Consider the following 22,880-nt stretch of genomic DNA (forward strand, 5'->3'; position numbering starts at 1 on the left):
GGCTTGAACACTTCATTCATTGCCGATGCAGGGTATAACTGACTCGTGTCAGTTTTGGCTTGTTTACGGCCTGGACCGGCGGTCGGCGGGAAAGACTGATCTCAGACTCAATGATACTAGTGTTACCAGCAGACTAGGTAAGCCACTCTATTGGGGGGATGGATCTGATGTTTAGAAAGCCCTAGACAATAATATGGGGGCCATTACACTACAAAGTTTAAATAAAATCCGAAACCTAGGTATTAACCTTCCTTCAGCGACAAACTCTAATATGTCAAAACCATCATAGGGTATAAAAGCAGGCCTAACTAACGCTAGATCGGCATGCGCCCACTCTACAGAAATATTGCCACTGATTGAAGATAAAGGACTTGATATTCTGTTCCTAACAGAGACTTGGTTTACAGAGGTCTCTCAGGCAGTCCTTCATAATTTAGTCCCTGAAAATGTTCTTATTCAACACATTGATCATGTGGGAAAACGTGGTGGAGGCATTGCCAATATTTACAGGCAAACTCTACGTATCTCCCACCTCAAGCTGCTTGATTGGTGAAGTGACTCACAAGTGGGACAATTTACATTTGAGCTATCTTCACAATCTGCTGTTCATGTAATTCTAGGATACAGACCCCCAGGTGCCTTTAAGGAATTTTTAGAAAATCTGGACCATTTCCTAGCCACAGTAGCAAGTAAACAGGCAGAGGTCCTACTATTGAGGGACTGGAACCTATGGCTGGATGATCGAAGCCACCCAGGCTCTGCAGAACTTTGGGAGCTATTCGACACCCATGGCCTCAGCCCTTTAGGTACACTACCTACTCATAATAAGGGTCATTGCCTTCATTTGATAGTAACAAGAGGTAGTTGTACTGTATTACTCAATAACACACCAATGTACTGGTCAGACCACTCATTTCAACTATTTGCTCTAGTAGCCAAATCAACAAATACTCAAAGTCCTATTGAGGCCACTGGGATACTTTCTCGGCGCCATAAAGACCTAGATAAAATATCAGCACAGGAAGTGATGAATGCACTTTCAGAGATCAATAACACACTGCCTAGTGAAGAATTCTTCCTTGCCGGAACTAAAGTAATGGAGGGAATCTGCTCTAGGGAGGCTCCTAAAAAACCTAGGTGCAAGAGGATTTCTAAACCATGGTTTACCAATAATCTGATTCCTCTACAGAAGCAAGTTAGTTTGACAGGCCAAAGGTATTGTTCTGAAGAAAATAATATTAAAGCTAAAAGGGTGCTTTTGCTCTACAAAAAGAGCTATTTTTGAGGCGAAACAAATATTTCTCCACAATAAAATAAGTGATGCAGGTAATCACACTAGAGAAAATGTCTCAGTTATCTCTAAATTTCATAACCCAAGCTGTAGTGACCTTTCCATCCCTGCATCTTTGGTACAAGCTAATGCCTTTAATAATTTCTTTCTGGAGAAAATTGCTACGATTAAGAATAACATTTCAGCCCTAGATCCTACTCCTTTTTCTTCAAAATTGCTAAATTCTGTGGATGATATTAAGGAATATGATCAAGTTAGTGCTCCACAAAATCAATTTAACTTTCACCATGTAATAGTAGAGGAAATCTGTGCACTGATGAAGAATCTGAAGCCAAGTAATGATTGCCTATTTCCATTGCCAGCGGTAGCAGCCAAACGTATGGTGGTGGAAATTTGCGCCCTTTGTTACGTTATCTATTAACAAATCATTATATCAAGGATTAGTACCATCATTGCTCAAATACACCACACTAATACCTCTTCTGAAAAAATCGAATCTGGATCCTTTAGTCCTTCAAAACTACCGTCCCATTGCAGGTATCCCTTGGCCAGGGAAAATACTGGAAAAGGTGGTGACTTCCCAACTCCAGGCCTTTGTTGAAGAGGAATCACTCCTTGATCCCCTGCAGTCGGGGTTCCGTCCTAAATTTGGTACGGAGGCAGCATTGCTGTTAGTTTATGATGATGAGTTGTTGAGGGTAGCTGACCAGGGCCAGCTTCCACTTCTACTGATGCTTGATCTGTCAGCTGCCTTCGACACGGTCAATCATGAGATCCTCTTGGAACGACTGAGGACAATTGGAAAAGTTTCAGAACAAGCCATTCAATGGTCCAGGTCCTTCTTGGAGGGACGTCAACAGTGTGTCAAACTGGGTGCTTTTACTTCGGCTCCTGTGGGGTCCCAAAGGGTTCCTCACTGTCGCCTCTTTTGTTCAACCTGTACTTTCCACTAGTCATGGAAATCTTGAGACGTCGTGGAATCAGTTTCCAGTCTTACGCCGATGACACTCAGATTTTCATCACAATCGATAAGGTTAAAGAAACCATTATTAAAATTGGAGAAGGCCTTCAGGAAATCAGTGAGTTGATGGCCTCTAATAAACTGCAACTGAATGCTTCCAAGACAAAATTCATTATGTTTGGTCCGGAACATCTCATGACTACAATAAAAACTCAACCTCTTCCTAAGCTAATAGGAGTGGAACTTACATTCTCCACAAAGGTGAAAAACCTTGGCTGTATTGGCTCCTACGACAAACACTTTCCTATATTCCACAGGAAGACTATCGTCAAGTAGTGGGTGCACTTACGAATGCTCACCTGGACTACTGTAATAGTCAACTGGTGGACATTCCAAAAAAACAAATCAGCAGACTTCAAAAAGCTCAGAACGCAGCGGTCAGGTTGATCTATGGGCTCAAAAAAACAGCCCATGTTTCATTTTTCCGCCGTCAACTCCATTGGCTACCAGTTGAAGACTGCATAAAATTTAAAATAGCCTGTCTGATTTTTAAATGTCTGAATAATTTGGCACCAGACTATTTTAAGGATATGCTTAGATATTATCAACCATCAAGACCCCTTCACTAAAGTGGCCAAGCACTATTAATCATCCCCCCATCTACATTTGTTTCTAGAGGGGGCAGAAGATTCTCGGTGTATGGTCCCAGACTCTGGAACAGTCTACCCAGGGAATTACGGAATTCAGACACCCTGCTTAATTTCTAGAAGGCCTTAAAGACCTTCTTGTTCAAATAAAACTTGGCCACTGGATAAATTAGAGCTCTTTCTTGCTTTTAAATACACTTATGAATATACTTTGTCATAGCTTTCCTGAGTAAGTAATACTATCTGTGCCATTATACGGTTAGGTCTGTTTAGAGCGCGCTACAAATTCCTCAAATCAAATCAAATACGATGTACAGAACATACACCTAGGATTAGTGTCTGTTAACACATATATAAGGTATAGAAATGGCATTATCTCCGAGTGTGTCCTGCTTAGAGGTTCAGTGTGCGTGTATCATGAGTACAGGCCAAACCATTGGGAAATTCACATAATTCCATTCCCTAATGGTATATACAGCACTTCCATGATATACTTATTTCATGATCCCCATGCAATATCTACAGGAGAAGGCCTCTGCTTAATATCACTAAACAAGAAAATCCTCACAGAACATGTATTGTTGAACCTCTTTGCATAGTATTCTTAAAGTGTGACCATGTACGTATATTGTGTTTAGTGATGTCATCAGTGATGCCATCCATTTGCGATGTGGTCTGTGATGTCATGTGTCGGCATGAGCAGCGCATGGTGGGGGTGCAAGTTATGGTTGTGTAGCTTACCATAACTGCTGAATTTCTATGGTTTTTACATTTTGCACTGTAACTGAAATGCACTTTTAGTAACTTTTTTTGCTGAATTGTACTAGAGAGAGAGAGCGAGTCATTTATCTCACTTACACGTTACTGTACAAATATACATATGCTTTTGATTCATTTCACTGTTTCTATACAAGATTCTAAGCCGCCCATTCGGTTTTTTCACGGACAAATAACATGTTCGCATTAAGGCAGCAGCATCGGAATCTTGTGTGTGCACAATTTGTTCACGATCACATCTTTCCTTCGACCAATGTCCCAACCACGAAAGGGTAACAATGTCCGCGGTCAGATAACACACTTTTAATTGGTTTATGGACCCACGTCACAGAATCAGACACTGCTATGATGCCCTGCCGGCTTCGAGATGCCAGCACGACCGTGTTTATGTTGTGGGGGGCAGAGGGTTGGCACTGTAATCACGGCCGCCGGCCGCGGATGTCGGGCAAGTACCGCGATCACTGCTATAATGCCACGTCCGCTTCATGACGCCCTCACCCATGTGCTTGTGTTGTGGATGAAATGACGTGATCTTAGACGGCCACAGATGTCAGAATCTGTGTCACGCACTTCCGCCAGCATCAGGTGTCTGCAGACAGTGCACTACACGGGAAGACATAAATACATCGATTTAACTTAACTCCTACCAGCTTGTATCTAGTGTCTCGTCCCCTACAGGTGTCAAAAACATTTCAAACCATTCTCTAGAGTTCTCTAGAGTTTCCTGTACTTTTCCTTCCTTTTTTTAGCCTCAGAGCTCCATGGGCAGGAACATTATCCCCAGACAGTTCTCACACAGGAGACATTCTCATTTTGTTCCCTTCATTTCTGTATAGATCTTAGACTAGCATTTTGTCTGTTCAGCAGGAATAATGGCCATACCTCCCAAGGGACAACCAGCACCAGGAGGAACCAGAGAAGGGAAAGGAGGTGGGAACTGGCAATGCGCGGGAAGGGCAGGGAGAGGAGGATGAGGAGATGAGGTGATTGGCTCAACCTGTTAGCAATATGGGGGAGTCCTGGGTGTGGCGGGTCTTCACTACTACGGGGGACGTGTCGCAGGCCTATGCATCCTATGCATGCTGCACTGATTGTAGTATCGCACTCAGTCATGGCAAGCAAGGCTACTCCTTCATACACCTTGCACTGCCACACCACCACAAGGCTATCCCCTAGACTGGGACTCTAACTACTTCCTCCACCAGCTCCTCCCACTCCACCTCTGCCTACCCCACCAGCACACTATTACGTGTGTGAAGAGGAAGTGATTCATAAAAAAAATAAGTGCCAAGGCCCACATATTTTCTTACACGTCACTGACACATCGGGCGGGCAACTCCCAGCCCACTTACACCACCCATGCCTGCTCCATACAGTGCCAACATCATTGGTGTTAAGGCTGCAAATACCACCGGTTCATTGAAGGTGATGGAGGCATGGTGTGATTTACAGATATCAATGGACATAACATATTGGGGGTCATTACGACCTTGGCGCAAAGGGATACCGGGCACCAGTAATGACACCGGTGCCGGTAATCCCATTGCGCCCTATTCCGAGGTCCCTTTGCGGGTCCCTCCCTTAACGCCTGGTTTTACCAGGCGTTATGGACGGAACCCGCGAAGGGATACTGGGGTCAATAACGGTACCGCAACTTGCGGTACCGTTATTGCCGCCTTCCCCCGTCCCATTGAGCCCTATGGGGGCTCAAATGGGAATGGGGAATGGCTCTGGTGATTGGGGAATTACCGGTCCCGCCGACCTCGGACTGGACCGGTAAGTACTCCCTTCACCAGACCGGAGTCGGACCAATTTTGGAGGCAGCCATGGCGCTAACAGCACCATGGCTACCTCCAAACTTGGAATGAGCCCCATTGTGTCTTGAAATAATATAAAAATTTAAGTGGTTCTCTAAAACACATTGGGCCTCATTACAAGTTTGCCGGTCCGGGAACTACTGTACCAGTAAGGTTGCCGGTATCGTAGCACCCGGACTGGCAAACTACGAGTTGTGCTTGTGAGTGCCTTTCTGCCTGCCAGGTCGGACCTGGCAGGCAGAGCGGCACCCGCGAGCACAGCATGCCGCATGCACCGGCACCATTCACAAATGGTGCCGGTGCATGCGGCTTCACCATTCCCATTGAGCCCTATCAGGCTCAAATGGGAGTGGGGAAGAATTCTTTCCGGCGCCCTGGAATGGACAATTACCGGGGCCGCCGGGGTTCTAATACCCCTGTAATTTCCCATTCCAGGGTGCTAGAAAAAACACAACTCTGGTGGCAGCTGTGCCTGTTTTACAGGCACAGCTGTCTGCCAGGGTCGTAATTAGGCCCATTATAGTTATATTTTGCTCTGATACTATCAGTGGCAAGTGGAACATTGTAATGATCTACCAATAGAAACAAAGAGCCAATATGCTTTCCTTCTATGGTAAATTATTGGACAAATGCAGGAAAAACCATTACTGAACTGGTGAACATGCCTGTCAACCACTGCAGCAAGATCATCTTCCTTGGTTTGGCACTCATGCACTCCTCTGATATTGGCCTTTTCAATGACCTTTCCCCTGTGTTGAGGCTGCTGGCTGGTGACTGTCTTGTTGGTGTCAACCCACTTTGCAGGTAGTTACAGTGGAGAATGTGCAGCAATGTTATGCAAATTGATTGGATCAGCGTGCGGGCATGGCCAGCATCAGTGCCTAACATTGTCCATCACCTTCTAACTCATTAATATTCATGAAAATGGATAAATAGCCATGCCCCGCCAACCTGGGTTATCAAGTTAGTGAATGACAATGAGCAAGCCCAGGATGAAGAGACCCAGGTCAGTGCACGCTGTTGTTTATATATTACAATGACTGGCGGACAGATAAAATAATAAAATTGCCAAAACACCACAACATAATCAAGCTAGGATTAGTAATAGGTGCCGGGGCTGAGCCCTGGCAAGCCCCGTCCCCCACACATTAAGCACGGTGAAGAGGGTTCTTGCCATCATGGTGGAAGCAATACCTCTGTTAGTGGACCCTTAACTAGCAAAGACCACTGACTCTGTATATACTGCAGTGCACTCTTCTGCAGGGGTAGCAGTATAAGAGTGCCTTCAAGATTGCGTCAAGGCACCGGAAAAGGACTGCCCCGCCATAATATTTGTTTTAATTTCACCACAGGTGTCCCTTAGTTTCACACCCCTTTTCATCTTTCCCCTTGTGTTCCCCGTGTGTTTTCATTGCAAAAATATACAAAATTACTAGACAAAAAAAAAGAAATTGGTTCTTTTAAGGGAAACCCTTCCTGGTAAAAAATAAATATTTAAGAATGTTCACATAGTCCATATAGAATGGGATCTATATGCCTGTCAGCCACGTGGCTGTATTCCATCAATGGGTTCCGAGTGACATCTAATAAACAATGAATGCTTAACATGTGTTATCTGTGATATCACTTGGAACCCGAGGTGAAATGCACCCCATAGTTGAAAGCTATCCAACTACAATGTTATGTTCTGTATGGGCCGCCTGCCCCCTTTTTCTAACTCCTGTGCTGTCCCTTATAGACTGGGATTACAGGGATTGTGGAGTGCATGCACGAGGGACTAAATACAACATAATACATGTGTAGGGCCTCATTGCAGCTCAGGGAAGTTGCAGCAATTTGATCATCACCACTCAAACACCAATTTCTGAGCATCGTCAAATTATGAGTTTGGGGATAAAGTGGAGGAAATACCAGAACTTGCTGGTGGTTTTCCTGCACTTTATCTTTAAAGAATAGATGATGTATTGTAGTAGGAATGAGTACCAGCATTAAATCCTCTAAATCCCCCAGGGATTTCTAAGGACTCCAGGAATGGGGATCAACACTGCCTGTCTGGGAGATGTACCGTGATTATGAGTGGCGGGACTATAAGCATTACCGGTAGTGTTTCCACAGGATATTCAACCATACTTGTGACTAGGCCTGAAGTCCGCATGCATCACCCACAACATCATAAAAAAGAAAAAAAAATACTTTCAGAGAAAAGGTTGACTCCCATGATACTCTACGACGTCACACCAGGAAGAAACTAAAATAGTTGCCAATTGCTTCCTATGAAACCCATACAAGACATATATAAAACACCTAATTTTACCTTCCAGTAGAAGGCCTCATCACGAGTTGGGCGGTAGCCCTTAAACGCGTCAGCAACGCTATTACCGCTGCATTTAAGGGTCTGCTCAATCACGAGTCTGGCAGCATTAAACTCCAGCTCTAAGCTGGAGGTAAATGCGTCAATTTAACGCCCATTTTCAGCGCGTGCTAATTGCACAGAAAATGCCCCATTGGGTCTAATGGACCCAATGGGGAATGGGAAATACCCATTACCGCCCAACCCTTGACCCGGCGCTAATAGAGCCGGACCGGGTGGCGGTAACACTATTAGCCCGGGCAGTATCCTGGCGGCAATACCGCCAGGATACCACCCAACTCGTGATGGGGCCCAGAGTGTAAAAATAGCACAGAATTTCATATTAATTCTTGTTTGCCAGTTGTTCAAAACTGGAGGACTTTATAAAACTTTTCAGGGGCTGCTGGAAAACACAAAATGCTTTGCGTGCTCTATAGTTCTTCCAGCTTCATATTAAGACTGGTTGCATTGCCAGTAGCATATTGAATTGTATTCGTCATTTATATAGCGCCATTTTCCCATTTGTATGGCCTCAATGCGCTTTGTGGTTGGAACACCCTTGGGGACCGAAGTCCAGGTATGGGATAACATTCTAAGAGTAGACTTTATGCTGAAAATAATGTAATCACTTCATATTCAATTTGATTCTCTGTTGCACCTGCAAAAGGCAATCAGATCCCATTGCAAAGGCAACCTATACTGCAGTGTTGCAGGAAGCAAACGTGCAACTCAATGACCCATTAGTTTAAAGTGCAGGCATGACATCTGAAATTGCTCCACAAACTTCAACACCTGCTACTACCTATATCCTCCCCATTCTACTATTTAAAACTTTTGATATACGGGCAAGAAAAAAAGAACATTTTTTAAAAAATGTTTGATTTGTTTTAGTTGCAAAGCAACTTTTCAAATATTTTATACAACATACATCAGTCTAACATCCATCTTTTACATAAAAAGACACAATGAGGAAAACAGAATTAAACACTCATAATAATCGTAATGATAAAACAATTCTGTGAAGTCAATTTAACTATCTTAAAAGTAAACCACAATTCTAGTCAATACTTTGTACTGTCTTATCATAAACCTATATACACAAAATACATAAAAACATACTTAAAAAAAGGTAAACAAACCCCACATAAATCGATCATAATGCAACAAAGATCAGTAAATCAGCTACTAAATCAGTAGATAGACAACTGTTCACTACTATCAATTGCTAATCGCAATGCTTTTTCATGTTTCCTTCACTCGCGGTAATATCATTCGTAAAAATTGGACAATCGCTATCTGTACCCTCACCCTTGGGTTTGAGAACAGCATTTGCCAAATTTGATCGCTTGTTAGTGCCGTACAGATTTTGAACACCTTGTCAAAGCATCTTGCACGGACCCCATTTAAAGCCCTACAATCCACCATCAGATGTTGTAACGTTTCAATTTGTTGCTGTGATAAACAATATCTACAATAGTTTCGCTCAGTTGGTAAAGATTTCCATCTAGACAGGACCTCCCGCATACTCCATAGGTTGAATCTAAACCTTAAAAAGTCTGTTTGTGTGCGGACCATCGGAGACGGACATTTCAGTAAATAAGGTACCATACTTCCATAACGCTTCATTCCAAAACTCCAGATATTGAAATCTTTATATTGGGTACACCTTGTTGTATTCCTAACCCAGTCTGCTTGAAAGATCTTAACTTTAGCTCGGTCGGGGTTCGAGATCAACAATTCGATGGTCACATCTGCCTCCACCAAATTGTCCATCACGACGTTCCGCCATGTCCTAGGGAATACATTTGCCGATTTTAACAGGTTATGGCCAATTACCTCTAGGATACTTCCACTCTTTAGGCCCAACAGACACTTACGTAAAAAGGCACACTGCCTCCACAGGGCTTGTGAATAGAAGGATAGCAACCCAAATTCAAAGCATATCATCGCAATAGGGACACTATTCGGGAGGGCTAGAATCTGCTTCCAAAACATTGATTCCAGTACCTCCCAATGCTGTTGTTTCTCCAATAGCCTACCTTCCACACAGTATAAGATGATCGGCGAAACCTTCATTTTATAGAAAGATACCACATGCTTCAAGGAAAATTTCCCAAATGTGTTAATTAAAATTCATGACCGAGAAATTAAGTGCTGGAGTTTGTTCCGGGCACACGCCACCACCTCACTCTTCATCTGTCTATCATTCATGGCCACCCCTAGATACTTATACTGAGACACACAGACTAATTCGGTCTCCTGAAGTTTCCATGAAACACAGGGGAGGTGTCTCAACGATCCTGGCCTGGCACTACAACTTATTATTTGAGATTTTGAAATATTAATCACAAGATTATTCACCTAAACATACTCACCCAACCTTAACAACATGCGTTGAAGACATTAAAACAAGGTCATCCGCATATAACAGATATGGTATTTTCTGATCTCCTTTTTTCGGGGCATTACTGTTACAATCCATAAATTCATGCCCTAGATCTAAAATAAAGAAATGAAATAGAAACACATCCAGTGGACAGCCTTGTTTTAGGCCTCGGTGAGTCCCAATTTCAGGAGATAACTTTCCATCTAAGGAGATACGCACTCTCATTGAGGTTTTTGAGTGAAAAAAGATTATTAGTGTATAGGAGAGAATGGGGACATTCATACCTTTTTAGCTTTTGGTACAACACGGATCTATCGACAGAGTCAAATGCAGCTCTAAAGTCAATAAACCCCATATACAAGGATGTCTTTGAACCATATACTGGGATTTGATCATGTTCAATGTAATTGTATTGGGAATAGTTCCCAGGCCCTTTACAAACCCAGTTTGCAGGGGGTAAATTAATTTTTTACTCTTTACCCATGAATGTAGCTTACCCAAAAATTAGTCAAGAGAACAGTTTACCTGACACATCAAGAAGAGAAATTGGCCTGTAACTGCTCGGGTCCCGTCTGTTGCCCTTTTTATATATTGGGATTGTAATCGCCTGTGTCCATGAACTCGGTAACATCTGAGTCACATTTACTAGCGAAAAGATTTTATACAAGATGGACGCCCATAATTCCGGATGCTTTTTAAGATCAAAATTAGAAAGCCCGTCAGGACCTCTAGCCTTTGAGTTGCTGGCCCTATTGATCAAAGATAAAATATCAGACATTTTGAATTGTAGATGGAAGGCCAGCGGTGGAATTGCTAGCTCAGGTTTTTCACTGGATCCAACTAAAGCATAGAGCTGAGTAAAGTGCGACACCCAAACATGCGTTTGCACTGCACTTGCCTGCAAAACCACTTGCTGGGCCACAGCTGAATAATTTATAGCAGACCACATCTTCGCAATATTGTTGCTAGCCAAGATTTTCAACATATTGGCTCCATCTTCATGATATAGTACCGCACGATGACCTCTTGTCCAATTTCTGTAAGTAGTTCTCAACCTCTTGATTACATTTTTGCCTCAAATTCACAGGTTCTTTCTGCACAAGTCTGAGGTCTGCGCGCAAACACGCTTTCCTTTCTTTTGCAACCTTATCCTAAAAATGGAGATGTTGTGTTGTTTGATGTATTTTTCGATTTGGTTGTTGTAACACCTGAAATAGGTCAGATTGAACGGTACTCACGCTCCCAACCAATGAGCCATGGCCCGGAAGGTCCAGTCTCAACAGTCGCTCCAGTTTAATTACTTCATTCTCCGACCATCACAGTCTGTTCCCTGCAGCATTCACTACACACACTCCTTCCATAGAAACTTGCTCAGTACTACTCACAACGGACCCAGCCACCCATTTTGCCAAAAGGATATTATGGTCGCTAGCTTCAGATTTGTTCACACAAAAATGTGTGATTGCCGGCCACAGCACTTCATTCACATATAGATAATCAATAGTTGATTGACTTTTGCCCTTTTGCCATGTCGGAGCCGGGGGGATGTCTGATTCAAACGCCCCATTAAGGGGTGTAAGGCCTCTTGCTTTCACTAAAGAGGACCACCTTCTAAATCTAGCTTTATTTTTACTGCCTAGATCACTCAGGCAGTTTAGATTCAAATCTCCTGCTACCTCTAGAGCTCTTACATTTTGCGCTATCGCTACCAGGTCTAAAATTAAATTTAGATTGTGGAAAAAGCTGTCCTCAGACATGGCAATCGGGTTCCAGTAGACATTCTACGATGAAACATTTAATCTAAAGTTAAGTGACCAGATTTTCAATACCCAAAGGGGGAGGCCTGATGCCTGCATGATATGATATGGCATTTGTAACGCACCCAGACACAAGTGCAGTCTTTAAATAAGGAATATTTAAACCCTTGCTGGTGAGTGCAGCTTGTATTTATTTAAAAAAAGAACTCTGGCTAAACTCATACTGCCTGCGGGCTTCGGCGCTATAGAAACAAATAAATACAATAAAAATGTAATAAATAACGTGCTTAATACCAAAGAGGTTTCTAAGAGCGGACCCGGGATTCAAACCTGTGTTGCTCTGCGTCGTCTTGCTTCCAAGCTGATGGCGTTGCCACTGAGCATTCCTAACCGTGCTATACTATACACGTGGGACAGTTTTCTCCCTTAACATAGAAGAGGGGCTTACTTCTATCTACATGCTGGGGATGACCCCCTTTGGGGGGGTCACAAAGTGTGCTTATGTTTTGTCTGTTTCATCTGTATGTTTTGAACATGTAATCGCTGCAGGCGTCCCACGTGTTCCCCAGGTTCTTTCTGCCCTGATTTGGACTTCTGACACTGTCCCATTGTTAATAGCCTAGAGACTCGGACAAAGACATAAGTGGCAGAGCAGAAAAGAGAGTTCCAGAAGCTGGGTGTGGTGGCCCAGCCGGTGGGAGGTTGATTGAAATTAGTGGTTTATTGACGAGAGAGCAGTGAAGATTTAGGAAAGGAGTTGGCTGGAGAGGAGAACGAGGGTGCACAGCTGTTTATACCCCAGACAGATTCTGTGGTTTTCCAGGTAAAGAACCCTGCACATGCATGAGGAGGACTTGAGGAGAACCATCTCTGGTTCTGGAAGCACCTCAAGACCTTCCTCTTTGCTTCCACCTTTGCCCCCCCTCTCTCCTGCTGATGTGTTCTCTCCTGGCACAGTGCACCTGGCCACCCTCTGTTCTCCAGGCCCAGGTTCCTGCTCACCCTGCCACGCTCCCGCACTGCCTCCGGGCCACCCCTCGGATTGGGGTCTATATCTGTACCCATACAGTTCCTCACCCCTTTTCTTCTTCCTGCACTTATCTGACCTACCCTGCCTGCTGCCTTAAACTCAGCACTTGCCAGCTGCACTACCACTTTTGTTGCTTTTATTATTTATTTATTTATTATTATTTATTATTTTCTCCTTTTGTTCTGCACTTTCCACTTCTCCCCCTTCCTTGCACTTTTCCCCTCCCACTCCCCCATGCACTTGCGCATTCTCAATGTCACTGAGCCTAGTAAGATCGTTGTTGTGTTCTCCCCTATTCCCCTCCCTTGCCTTGTCGCGCTCTGAAACACTTGTGTATGAGCGCGATAGAAATAAAATATCAATTCAATTCAATGCATAGGCAAGGGACCTCCTCTTTAACGTGTGCTCTGTGTACCCTCCCTGCTAGGCAGGGAGGGGTTCCCCTTCTACGTTTCCAAACAAAATAATAGAAAGCATAAATATACGCCGTTCGTAGAACCAACCAACAGTGAGCCTGTCAAGGTTAGTCCTGGCCGATCTTCTCAAGGGTATTTGGCACCCTAGGAGGCAGGCGACTTAATGAATGGACTACTGATGGTTTTAAGTAAGTCCCCTACTTGGCGTGTTGGATTACCATAACATATTTGGAGGTGAAAGAGAATGAAGTGTAGGTGAAGTTAATTTCTATCACGCTCATCCCTACCATGAAAAAGGAGCAGCAGAATGCAGAGGTGCGTGTCCTGATGTCTCTGCCCTCAGAGCTTTGCAGCTCTCACGCACGACTTTGGCAAATCCCAGATGGCGGTCCGGTCATTTTAGAAGGTCAGTTCGCATCAAGAGGATAGCCTGGTAAAAGGGAATTACATAGACCATGGGCTTGTTACGTTGTGGCGGCCAAGCTGTTCTCTGGAGGGGGGAAAGGATCATGCATAGCTGCAAGTACTTACCGAGAGCTTGGTGCAGGAGGAGGGAAGGAACTGCATTAAAAACATTTGCAAGAGGAATCGGGGAGTTTGGGTAGCAGAGCAGTGAGTGGGGAAGTTGAAAGAGCAAAAGGTGTAGGGGGAGCTAAAGGTAAAAGAAGACTTGAAGGTATAGAAGGAGATGGAGTGAGCACAAGAGATTGGAGCAGGTAAATATACAGAAGAAGGGGAGGAATCACGAGAGATTGGTGGAGGTAAACACTGTGGGGGGGGAGAAGGAATCAGAAGGTGGAGGAGGTGAAGAAGGGGGTAAGTAGAAACTCAGCAGGTGAGATGAAGGTGGAGAAGTTGAAGTGAGAAGATAAAATTAGGTGAAGAGGAGAAGCCGAAAGTGAGAGAGGGGTTGTTTTGAGAGATTCCTGGAGGCATAGGAAAATTGCCAGGCAGAGGGTAAGACAACCAAAGCCTTCTGGTGGTCTGGAAGAAGTGGGAGGGGGAACAAGCATGTGGCAGGACATCAAGGAGTTTAGGCAATAGCCAGCTGGAGGACTAGAAACGTAGCCTGGAGATGGGTCCATAAACGTGTGTCAGCATCTTTTTGGCAAGAAGTTGTGTAAGATGGGGTCAGGTGGTGATAGGTTAAAGACAATAAGGCCGGGAGATAAACCAGGAGACATTCAGGCACCTAGACAATCTCCTGGCTAATCTCACCTCTGGGAGTCATTGTGGAACCTGCTCAAAAAGAATCTACAGCTACAACAAGAGTACCTGGGATATTTTAGCAAAGCATCCCACTGCTGGCACACTCAGAGATGCCACTCACGTGGTACGACCAGAATCACTGTAGCGATTCTGTGCCAGCGAGTATAAATGCCCCTGGGACAGGCGCAGATGAAGTCTATTTAAACCAGGGACATTGCTGTGAGGAAATTACAGATCTGCAAGCTGGGGATGCATTTCAATCCTCTCTCCAGCAGACACACCAGGAAAGAGGAAGGAGAGGCCTCTAGAGGCAACCCAAGGGGCTATACAAGAACCTAAGATGGACTTCCCGAATAACCTAGGATAGTTCTGGAAAAGACTTTGCTACACTTTCAACTGTGTAAGGAGAGTGATTAGTACAGGCCTGTGCAAAAGGGGGAGAGTTAACCTGAGACAGGAGTATCATGTTATTAGTGCTGTCTTTATGATTCTACACTCAGCAAAGGATCTCTTTATGTAATCCCTGTCTCATATGTATGTATACACCTAATAAGTACCGTATTATACCCGTTTGTTTGGTATAAAAGGCCTAACATGTGTTCCCTGATGTATAACATTGACAGAAATTACCTACAGCTGGAATAACAGGGGATGGGCTACAGACTATCAGTGTACCTGAGTTCTTTTTTATCAGGAGTCTGGGAATAAAACTATGTGTACCACTTGTTTATTCTTTTGTGATGGTAGTGCTTTGAATGGGAGTGATAATGTAGGGCTTACTCCCTGACTTTGTCCAACTGCTAAAGGAACATTAACCAACCCTCCAAATACAGGTATACATTCATACAATTGAATTCACACAAACTCTTAAAACTGTTCCTCACAAAAGTGCATGTAAAGCCGCTCACAGTGGGAAATATATAGAGAATAATTTAATCAATAAAGTCCTTAAATAGCCACATGTTATTAAATAATTAAATACTGTTAAAGAATTCAATAGGAATTCCGACCTTAAATCAAGTTCAACAATCTCCCTCAGCTTTGCATTGATAAAGAAAAAATAACTGTAGCGTAGGTCCAGAGCAGCATACAAACACTATATCACAATCCAGTCTTCAATCACAAACTCTGGGAACAAGGTAATCATCTGAATTTACACCAACCTGTCAGATATGTTATGCTCACCTGATATCCCTGGGGCGTCTGGTCTGGAAGGCTCTGATATATGGAAACCTGTATGTGTAGTTCCCCAGTGCTGAATAATGAATCTTAGTTATTTGTAGGGTGAGATATCCGTCCTGTGTTTCTTGTGCAGGGGCGCTTGACGTTTGTTGGCGAGCTGCCAGAGTTGCTTAACTGGTGCAGTACACCTTACTTGGGCCCAGGCCTGCTGTGACCCCGAATCTGCTGGTAGGCAGGTAAGTTTATTAATTTGTTAATGTCTTTATCTCCTTATTTTCAGGTGCGAAGGTCTTGATGCTGGCGTGCCGGATGGAGAGGCATGTTTCTAGGTAAGAGAAAGCGCGAAGCGCAGCGCCTTTATTATCTTTCAAAGCTAACCTGTGTTTTCTTCTTCTTCTCCTCACAGGCCGCTGTGGTGCTGCGAGTGGATGAGAGCGTGATGAAAAACAGCCCCCCGGAATCCGTTAAGGTAAGTACAGCGCTGTGCGGTTGTTTAATATTGAAAACGAAACTGAATATGTCTCTTTTCCTTGGCAGATGTTGCTGTGGTGTTCCCGATGGAAGCGTGGCATAGCGCGATGGAATTCAGGTAAGACTGATGGAATTTGATGTTTTGGAAGCGCGCATTCTAATATTGTTTTTCCCTTTCTCGTTATTGCAGGTCGCAATGTTCGAACAGCAGCTGTGGTAGCGGTTTGCCGGAAGTCCTTAAGCTAGTACTCACAGGTGAGTGATGTTTCTTCTACTCTTGGTTTCCACAGATTGCAGCCCAGTTAAGATGCTGAGTGCTGGATGGTGTTTTCTCAGGTAAGACAGAATAATCTTGTTCTTGTTCTTGCAGGATTACAGGAAGATGCTGAAGACCAGGAGCTGGACACAGTGAGTGTCTCGCTGCTGGTTGCAGAATAACACAAAGCATGTTCTGCAGTCAGGGTGTGGTTTATATAGTCCAGGTAAAGTAGTACCGGGGAAAGTAGTTCCAGGTCTGCCACACCCAAAACACTAGACCGCATGGGTTGGTTCTTAGAACTAGACTGTGTGGATGCTTCCATGTTGGATTTAAAGGCCCATGTACATAAATGGGACCTAGTTTGAACAGCCATTCCTTCCTACATATGAGCCTGCTGCCAAAGGCGCCAGGACTGGCTCCAGGAGCCCTTTTGCAGTGGTTTTGAGGCCCTCAGGGTTCTGGTGGGAGCCTGCTTGTGGCACAACTTGTGCCCCCTCACAGTGGTCATGACAGCACTCCCCCCCAAAGCCCCGCTCATGGTACCCTTCCTGTCCAGTCCGGGCTTGGTTGGGTTATCCAGGTGAAACCTCTTAATCAGACATGGTGCGTGAATATGTTCACTTGGTTCCCAAGTTCTGTCTTGAGGCCCGTACCCATTCCAGTCCACTTAATAGTATATCTTTGATCTGGTATGTTTCGAATCCAAGATGTTTTTAACTTTAAATTTAGGCTCTCCATCAACTAGCACAGGTTTTGGTGGTGTTAAGACTCGGGTTCCTGGTTGAACAGGTTTTACAAGTGACACATGGAACACCGGATGAATTTGCATGCTTGGTGGTAAGGCTAACTTGACGTCCACCGGATTTATCACCGATTTGATGGTACAGGGTCCTAGATATCTTGGACAAAATGTCTGGGTACCTTTTATGGGCACATGTTTTGATGCCAACCAGACTTTGTCTCCAACTTGGTAATCAGGAGCTTTCTTTCGATGCCGGTCCAAGACTTTTTTTGTCTCTCTTTGGCTTGCAGTAAATGTTCATTTGCCCTTTTGAAGGCTTGGGTTATGTTTGTGCGTAGAGTCTTTACCGCTGGCATTTCCAAGGTCGTGGGGGAGTCTAGTTCAGAGGTACGTGGATGTCTTCCGTATATTGTGTAGAACGGGCTTTGTCCCGTGCTGGTGTGTATGGAGTTATTGTATGCTTATTCCACTATCCATAACAAGTCTTTCCAATTCTCTTCCACTTGATGCAGCATGCAACATAGATACTGTTCTAATGTCTAGTTTGTTCTTTCTCTTTGTCCATCCGTTTGGGGGTGATTGCAAGTGGATAATCGAACATCGATTTGTGCCACGGTACAACATTTCCTCCAGAAGTTGGATACAAATTGGCTTCCACGATCTGAGATTAGGACTGAGGGGAAACCATGCAGTTTTATAATCTGTTCAAGAAATGCTTTTGCCAGAAGGGTAGCGTTAGGAAGTCCTTTGAATGGAATGAAATGTGCCATTTTAGAGAAACGGTCTACAACCACCAGAATGGTTTTAAAACCTTGACAGGGAGGTAAGTCCGAAATAAAATTAAGAGAAAGAGTATGCCAGGGAGCCGGTGGAATATCCAGTGGTTGTAGGAGGCCAGCTGGTTTCTGTTTTTGTGTTTTATTCTGTGCACATATCCCACAGAATAGAACGAACCGAGCAATGTCCTTACACCAGGTTGGCCACCAATAATTCCGTTTAACCTTGGCTAGAGTCTTAGCAATTCCGGGATGGCCTTCGATCAGGGAATCGTGATAACCAGACATGACCAATTCTTGCAGATCTTTACTTGGTAGATATAGTCATTCCCTGAAGTAGGGTAAACCATCCAGAACCCTGTGATGTTCGTTTTGGGAATTCCATTTCTGCATGATCTCGGGGTTCATTAAGGTTCGAATCTTATCTTGAAGTTCACTCAGAGTCAATGTGGTGGTGAGTCCAAGTAGTTTATCACTTGGGATGATGGCAACAGGGTCCAATGTACTGTTTGTTTTCTCTTCAACACCCATACAAGATAAGGCATTGGCCTTCCCATTCTGAACTCCCGGTTGGTATGTTATTATGTAATCGTATTCTGCGAAGAATAGAGCCCACCGCAACTGTTGTGACGATTGGGCTTTTGCTGACTTTAGGTATTGAAGGTTTCGGTGATCTGTGATTATTGTGATGGTATGTCTGGCACCTAACAGATACTGCCGTCAGGTTTTGAAGGCTGATTTTATTGTCAACAATTCTTTGTCTGTAATTGCATAGTTAAGTTCTGGTGGTGAGAATTTACGTGAGAGGAGATCAGGTGAGGATGTCGTTAAATTGGTGCGGCGGTGAATCTTTTCTTGAGTTCTTGAAAGGCCTGTTGCGCCTCTTCAGTCCATTGGAATTTATTGTTGTTTTTTCTCAGTAACGATGTGATTGGGTGGACTATCCATGAGAAATCTGGAATAAATCGGCGAAAAAAAATTGCAAAGCCGAGCATGCTTTGGGTTCCTTTAAGTGAAGAAGGTGATGGCCAATTAAGGATGGCATCTACTTTGTGTAAATCCATCTTGACTCCCATTGGCAAGAGAACAAAACTGAGGAACTCAACTTCGGTGACATGGAAGGAGCATTTCTCGAGTTTAGCGTACAGTTTGTGCTGGTGAAGTTTTGCAAGGACTGAGAGAACATGTTCCACATGATCTCTTTCAGAGGGGGAATACACCAGGATGTCATCAATATAGAGCAGGGCACAGACATCGATTAATTCCCGTAATTCATCATTCATGAAGTATTGGAACACTGCAGGAGCGTTGCACAGCCTGAAGGGCATTACCTGATATTCGTACTGGCCGTACTTGGTGCGAAACACGGTTTTCCATTCATCCCCTTTCTTAACATGTACAAGGTGGTATGCTCCTCTGAGGTCTAGTTTGGTGTAGATTCGGGCATCCTTGACTTGGTCCAACAGTTCCGGGATAAGGGGCAAAGGGTAGCGTTTTTTTACTGTGATTTGATTAAGTGCACAGTAATCGATGCAAGTCCTCAAATCTCCTTCCTTCTTGGGTACGAAGAATAAGGGAGAGGCTGCCGGTGACTTTGACAGGCAGATAAACCCATTAGCCAGGTATTGATCCAGATAGGACTTCAAGTGGAGATTTTCGGTTTCCGTAAGTGCATAATTTTGACCACAAGGAACCTGTGCGCCAGGTATCAGGTTGATCTGACATTCATATGGCCTATGTGGTGGTAATGTGTTAGCCTGTTCCTTCTGAAAAACATCTTGATAATCCTGGTATTCTTTTGGTAAGGTGTCCATTGGTCCCGTGATCCCCGATGCTATTCCTTGAACAGATTTCAGGTTTGGCTGTGGTATAGATTTCGGGTAGCAAGCGTGGGCGCATTCATTGGAAAAGGTCAGTCTCTTTGCACGCCAGTCTATGTGGGGGTTGTGAGTTACTAACCATGGCATCCCTAAGATCAACCGGAACTGAGTAGCTTTGATGAGGTCAAACGTGATTGCTTCTTGATGTCCATCCTGACACAGAAGGGTTAATTCTGTTGTGCATTGGGTTACTGGTACCGAAGCAATTTCTGTGCCATCAACAGTAGTTACCTTTTCAGTTGTTGGTTTTGTGCAGAGGGGAAGTCCCATTTCTGTTGCCAGATCTCGATATATGTAATTACCAACTGTTCCACTGTCTATATATGCCTCTATGGCATGCATCCGTGATGGTCGTTGGTGATTAATCAAGGTTACTGGTAGGGCGAAATGTGAGGTCTGTGACTCATCCTTTCACTCGACAAGCGGACCTCTAAGCTTGCTGGGCCTGGTAGTTTTCCGATTCCTTTCCATCATCTTCTTTCTCTGTAGCGCCTAACACCTTCCTTGGAGGTTTCACTGGGCATTCTTTGAGGTAGTGAGCCGATTTACCGCAGTATAGGCATAACTGTAGCTGTCTCCTCTTGTCTCTTTCAATCTTGCTTAAAGGGGGTCGTACTCCTCCAATCTGCATGGGTTCTGTGGTATTTTCTGATGGACGTTGAACATTATCTTTTGAACGTACGTACATGGCACGATTTTCGAGTCTACTTCAGTCTGTTCTTCGATCCTGTAATCTGTGGTACAACTGAACTACCAGGTTGATAAACTCTGCACAGTCTGTAGGTGGGTCTACCACTTGAGCAAAGACATCCTTCAGGTCTGCTCGTAGGCCCCGATGAAACAACATGGTTCTTTTATCTTCTGGCCACCCCCTTCTACAACCAGTCTATTAAAGGTGGCAATATAAGTCAGCAAATCTTGATTTCCTTGGCGGAGTTCGTTATCAGGAGCTTGTCCATGCAAGTGTTGAGCAAATAACTTTTCCATCTCCTGTTGGAAACCCCTGAAGTTCTGCAGTAATGGGTCATCCTGGCTCACTAAAGGTACCAACCAGTCTGCGGCACTTCTACTCAAATATGATAACACAAAGGCCACCCTCGCCTGATCGTTTGGGAAAGCCCGAGGCCTACAAAGAAAATGGAGGCTGCACTGGTTCATGAATGTTGCGTACCTTCTGGGGTCTCCATTAAACCGTTCTGGTGGTGCCAGGGGTACTGCTCCCAGCAACGTTATCTGTACTGGATTGACTGATGATGGTGTAGCGACGGATGGGGCGAATCCAGGCAATGGAGCCTGCCGTGCCAGTGTTTGTAGTAGCTGTTTGCTTAGTTCATCAGTAGGGTTTTTTGTGACTATTAACTCTCGTCTTAAGGCCTTGGGTTCCTGCCGGGCTGCGTCTACCTCCGCGCCTAATTGTCCCAAAAGCTGGGATAACTGATCAGTTTCAGATGTCTCTATGATGCCCAGGTGGATAAAGTTAAACGGATTCGCGTTCTGTTATGCTCACCCGATATCCCCGTGGGCGTCTGGAAGGCTCTGAGATCTGGAACCCTGGATGTGTAGTTGCTCAGTGCTGAATAATGAATCTTAGTTATTTGTAGGGTGAGCTATCTGTCCTGTGTTTCTTGTGCAGGGGCGCTGGACGTTTGTTGGCGAGCTGCCCGAGTTGCTTCACTGGTGCAGTACCCTTCCTTGGGCCCAGGCCTGCTGTGACCCCAAATCTGCTGGTAGGCAGTTAGGTTCGTTAATGTGTTTATCTCCTTCTTTTCAGGTGCGAAGGTCTTGATGCTGGCGTGCCGGATGGAGAGGCACGTTTCTAGGTAAGAGAAAGCGCAAAGCGCAGTGCCTTTATTGTCTTTTAAAGCTAACCTGTGTTTTCTTCTTCTTCTCCTCAGAGGCCGCTGTAGTGCTGCGAGTGGATGAGAGCGTGATGAAAAACAGCCCCCGGAATCCGTTAAGGTAAGTACAGTGCTGTGCGGTTGTTTAATATTGAAAGCGAACCTGAATATGTCTCTTTTCCTTTGCAGGTGTTGCTGTGGTGCTCCGGATGGAAGCGTGGCATAGCGTGATGGAATTCAGGTAAGACTCATTGAATTTGATGTTCAGGAAGCGCGCATTCTATATTGTTTTTTCCTTTCTCGTTATTGCAGGTCGCAATGTTCGAACAGCAGCTGTGGTAGCGGTTCGTCGGAAGTCCTTAAACTGGTACTCATTCTCGGTTTCCACAGATTGCAGCCCAGTTGAGATGCTGAGTGCTGCATGCTGGATGGTATTTTCTCAGGTAAAACAGAATAATCTTGTTCTTGTTCTTGCAGGATTACAGGAAGATGCTGAAGACCAGGATCTGGACACGGTGAGCGTCACGCTGCTGGCTTCAGAATAACACAAAGCGTTTTCTGCGGTCAGGGTGTGGTTTATATAGCCCAGGTAAAGTAGTACCAGGGAAAGTAGTTCCAGGTCTGCCACACCCAAAACACTAGACCGCATGGCTTGGTTCTTAGAACTAGACTGTGTGGGTGCTTCCATGTTGGATTTAAAGGCCCATGTACATAAACGGGACCTAGTTTGAACAGCCCTTCCTTCCTAAATATGAGCCTGGTGCCAAAGGCGCCAGCACTGGCTCCAGGAGCCCTTTTGCAGTGGTTTTAAGGCCCTCAGGGTTCTGGTGGGAGCCTGCTTGTGGCACAACTTGTGCCCCCTCACAGTGGTCATGACACATGTGGTGTCAGAGGTGGGATAGAGAACGTCACATTCAGGTATTCTGCCCTTAACAGACTGTACACAGACACAAGCATGTTCACTCCTTCACATTTCATGAGTGGGTTACCTTTGGAAATCTTCAGGTGTGGGGTGGGAGAATCACACCACTGCACCCAGGAGTTAGCCCAAGATTTGTTTTTTTTTTTAATTCAGAATCCCATGTCTACTA

This window comes from Ambystoma mexicanum, chromosome 11 (genome assembly GCF_040938575.1).
Source record: "Ambystoma mexicanum isolate Mex_15411 chromosome 11, UKY_AmexF1_1, whole genome shotgun sequence".
Taxonomy (NCBI): domain Eukaryota; kingdom Metazoa; phylum Chordata; class Amphibia; order Caudata; family Ambystomatidae; genus Ambystoma; species Ambystoma mexicanum.